Genomic DNA, 5,043 nt, shown 5'->3' on the forward strand with positions numbered 1-5,043 from the left:
CGATCACTGGGTCAGGTATATGTGCAAGGTATGACGCGCATGCGCGATTTGCTTAATGAGGAGGGTGATGCATGGGATAAAGCTAAACTGGTGACCATGTTTACCCAGATGATATCCAGGATATTATGCAAATTTGTGTAGGTGGACATGGCTCTGTAGATTTCCTTGCTTGGAACTTTACAAAAAGTGGTGAATTTACTGGCAAGTCTGCCTATCATCTATGCATGGAGAAGAAAAGGGCAAGAGCAGGACAGCTGGGCTCTTCATCGTCCACTACGACTCATCAGGGTTGGCTCTCTCTAGGGGATCCAAAGCTCCTGGCAAAGCACCGATCCATGCATGGAGATTTATCAAGAATGGCCTCGCGGTGGGCTCTGAACTTCTACGACGACACATCAAGGGGGACGTTTTTTGTCGTGCATGTGGGAGAGAAGAAATGCTATATCATTGCTTTTGGGCCGACCACCATTCAACAATGTTTTGGAAGGAGTTGGGCTCGGTATTGGGTGCAATGGTGGCGTTCCCACTTATATCTATGAGCACCCAGAGTTCACTCGCGTAGTGGATGCTGCAGTGGCTGTTAGAGGCGACGGAGGATGAAAAGACCATGATGATCCAGGGCATCTATGTATTGTGGCTAGCTCGGAATGAAACATGCGATGGAAAGAAGATTGAGGAGCCAGGGCAGATTGCCAAAGCTATGGCTGCGCGCATGGAGGAATGGCAGAGAGTAATGGGTGGCCACGTTTCAGTTGTCACAAGCCAAATGCAGGAACTTCGGAAACCCCTAGAGCATGGTTGGTTGAAGGCCAATGTCGATGGAGCTATGGTTCAGTCAGGGATGGGAGGTGGACGGGCGTGATCTTTCGGGATGAACATGGCGCTTTTAGAGGTGCAACATCAGTCTTTTTCCTGGATATCTCTAGGGCGGAGGTGGCAGAGCTGCTCACGTGTAGATGAGCAATTCAGGTTGCTATTCAGAAGGGAGTGTAGAAGCTGCACCTTGAAATGGATTGTCAGACAGTCGCTGGGATGCTGAATGATATGAAGCGGAATTTATCAGCTTTGGGAAAAGTTGTAGACGAAGTAAAAGCCATGATCAGAACACTCGGCGAGTGCAAGATCACCTAGCCGAGGAGATCAACGAATAGTGCTGCCCATGGGCTGGCTAGATTAGGAATAAGTAATAGAGCTTCGATGCTTTGGGACTTAGTCCCCCCCCCCTGATTGTATTTTAAGTATTGTTTCAGACGAAACTCCTACCTTAGCTTAATAAAGTGAGAAGTGAACTTTAAAAAAAAAGATGCTGACCAGTTTTTCATCTGTGTGCTTTTTCGCGAGTACGCAAAAGGCTTGCATATCATTGCATCTGTATGTTTCGCAATACTAAACTTTCTCAATTGAAAGATTTGCGTGTTATCGAAGTGCCTCTATTTAGTGATTTGATTGGAAATTTGTTTGCCGGTACCTCTACTTTCTGTAGTTTTTATATTTTACTTCTGTTTTAAATTTAACTGAAGGAAGTGCCTTTGAAGTAAAGTTTGCTGAGATGCAAGACTCTGAGGCTCGCAAAGGAGTTTTGTTCCATCAAATATAGAAACATAAGAACACGTAGTTCCGGCGTAAGTAAAGTACAGGCTCATTTTTGCTTAGTTGCATGTGCTTACTTGCCTATCACCTCACACTTTATTATTTGCTCTGTTACGTATAATATAATAGTTTGTGTTAACAAGCCTTGACGATGAATATGTTTCTGATTTTTCTACCGACCAAATCATCATTTTTTAGATTATAATGGAGCGAGCGCAGCAACACGTGCCTTTCCCTTCTAGTAGTAAGTCAAATTCAAATTAAGAATACACGCCTTTCCCTTGTAGTAGTAAGTCAAATTCAAATTAAGAAGAATTATTTAGTTGTTGTCTCATTTAGCACTCATTTGGTTTGGAGGATTCCTACGAGATTTCCACCCACGAGATTTCTTCTTTCATGTTCAGCATTCGTTCTAAAGGTATAGAGGTACTAGAATCATTAGGATTGTGTCCATATTGACTTAATTGTTTAGGACTTGTAGCATATGGCGAGACCTTACAGAAAATTTGCAAGGATTGGAAGGGGTAGCACATCTAACCCTTTGCTTTTTCATATTCCCTTGATCTGAGAATCATGTAAAGCGAATGATCCCTTGCAAAGGATGGCCGGTTATTTCTTGGCAAACCAGGCACTACAGTGAGACGTGAAGAAACCTGATCCCATTCCGACCTCGATATATATATGTGTAATCGTCTTGTGTCGTATGTATTGAAATTGTTCGGGAGACATGGTCAAAGCCCTGAGCAAGAGCAAGAAAACTAAGAAAAGTGTTAGTGCATTGGACTCGAAATCCAAATTGTGCTAGCTGACAAAGAAAAAACATAATACAATAGATCAATATTGGTTCTAACTAGTTCACTACTAGGGATAACCCTAGTAGTAGCACTTGTTTTATAGCTAGTAGTAGCGGTTGTACAAGCGCTACCAGTAAGGCGCTACAGCTAACTGGTAGTTGTAGCACTAGTTTTCCAGCGGTACTACTATACCTAGTTAGCAGTAGCGTTTGGTAATGAAAAGCGCTGCTGATAATAGTAAGTAGCAGTAGCGATTCTTCTGACAAGCGCTACTGCTAAATTTTCCTGTATTTTTGGAAATGCAGCTTATTGTTGCGGTATTTGTATAGGTTTTATATACAATACTTTCATCATATGACTTTATGACCATGATTAGTTATTATATAACAGTGGGTGAAATGAACGTGGATTAGATTGAAGTGGAGGCAACATGTGGTGCATCTTGAAAGTATGACTAATCCAAACTTGATCTAGTTTGGATCAGTAGTACTTTCGATGTGCACCACATGTTGCCTCCACTTAAATCTAATTCATATATAGTTGACTAGAGGGAGGTGGGTGAATAGGCAACTAACAAATTTTAAACTTTTCTTTACCAAATTAAACTTTGCAACAAGATAGGTTGTCTAGATATGCAACTATGTGAGCAACCTATATGATGCAATAACAACTAGCACAAAAGCAAGCAAGGGATGCAACACAAATAAGCTAGCACAAGTAAAGGCACGAGATAACCAAGAGTGGAGCCGGTGGAGACGAAGATGTGTTACCGAAGTTCCTTCCTTTTAAAGGGAAGTACGTATCCATTAGAGCGGTGTGGAGGCACAATGCTCCCGAAGAAGCCACTAGGGCCACCGTATTCTCCTCACGCCCTCACACAATGCGAGATGCCATGATTCCACTATTGGTGCCCTTGAAGGCGGCGATCGAACCTTTGCAAACAAGGTTGAGGCAATCTCCACAACTTAATCGGAGGCTCCCAACAACACCACAAAGCTTCACCACAATGGACTATGGCTCCGAGGTGACCTCAACCATCTAGGGTGCTCAAACACCCAAGAGTAACAAGATCCGCTAGGGATTAGTGGGGAGAATCAAATTTCTCTTGGTGGAAGTGTAGATCGGGGCCTTCTCAACCAATCCCGAGCAAATCAACAAGCTTGATTGTCTAGGGAGAGAGATCGGGCGAAAATGGAGCTTGGAGCAACAATGGAGCTTTTGGGGGAAGAGATAGGTCAACATTGGGGAAGAACACCTCTTTATATAGTGGGGGTAACAATCCAACCGTTACCCCCTCCCCCCCCCCAAGCAGCCACACACAGAGCGGTACTACCGCTTGGGCAGGGCGGTACTACCGCTGAGCCAGCGGTACTGTCGCGTTCATGAGGGTAGCGGGGACCTGGGCCCAGAGCGGTACTACCGCGGGAGTATGGGCGGTACTACCGCTTAGAGCGGTACTACTGCCACTACTGCTGCTACTAGTACCGCAAAACCCGACACAAAAAACAGGGGTCTCGAGTCGAGGTGGTAGTAGCCCGGAACCACACCGGTACTATGACTGAAGACAGCAAGCGGTAGTACTGCTTGGGGAGCGGTACTACCGCTTGACGTGTTTCGGTGGTACTACCATTGAGGACCGCCGTACTACCGCTGGGGCATAGGGATGGCAGTTTTGCCCATGGGTATGGGTACCCGCGGGTACCCTACCCAAAAACAATGGGTATGGGCAAGACTTGGAGAGAATTTGTACCCACAGGTAATGGGTACCCATACCCAGAAAATATATGGGTAGGGCATGGGTAAGAATTTGTGCCCATGGGTAACCAAATGGATACCCAGAAAAAATTAACAAATGAAAATAACTCCTATAACATGTGGGGTTAACATCCAACTCATATGGTCCAACCCTAAATCTTGTATTCCTTAAACAAGTTATAGCTCGTAGCCGCATAATCACCTGCTTGCCACTCCTCCTACGTCCTATGTGGCTCCACAAAAATATGAATATCGACTCTTCGCTACCAGACTCTTGTCGAACTCCCGATCCAGCGATCCCCAATTCCCACCATCGCCTTCCACTGCGTCAGTCTTCCACCAACCGCTGCTCATACTCCCATGATGCCTCCAAGAGGCCACCCACCGGAGGAGGCCACATCCATGCTCTACTACTCTACCATGATCAATTGAATTTTGAACTCACGTCTCTACCTCTTAAGAATTTGAATGCTATATATTATACCCAATGGATACCTAAGGCACACTCTATTGCCCAAGTCAGGTGACCATAACATGATTAGAGGGCATGCTATCAACTTGCTGCACTTGTTTGATGTGCCACAAAAATTCAAGGTCATGAGCCTCATTGTTGAGACCATTAAGAGGACAGCAGCAGACCAAAAGAGAAGTTGTGGGTATGCCCCACAGATTCAGGAGTTGATTAACTCAAAGATGGGCACAAACACATACTTGCTGGACAAAGAACATTTTGCTATCTATCCAGACTTTGAGGACAATCAAGTTGTGATGAATGAGAATGAACCATCATCAGTGCAAGCTCAAGAGAAGAAGGAGAAAGCAAAGAAAGAGAAGGCTGCCAAGATGCCAACTCAAGAGGAGGCATCTGAGTACTTTTTGAAGAACAAGCAGGAGCAGCTTGGTT

This window comes from Triticum aestivum, chromosome 5B (genome assembly GCF_018294505.1).
Source record: "Triticum aestivum cultivar Chinese Spring chromosome 5B, IWGSC CS RefSeq v2.1, whole genome shotgun sequence".
In the NCBI taxonomy this organism is placed as follows: domain Eukaryota; kingdom Viridiplantae; phylum Streptophyta; class Magnoliopsida; order Poales; family Poaceae; genus Triticum; species Triticum aestivum.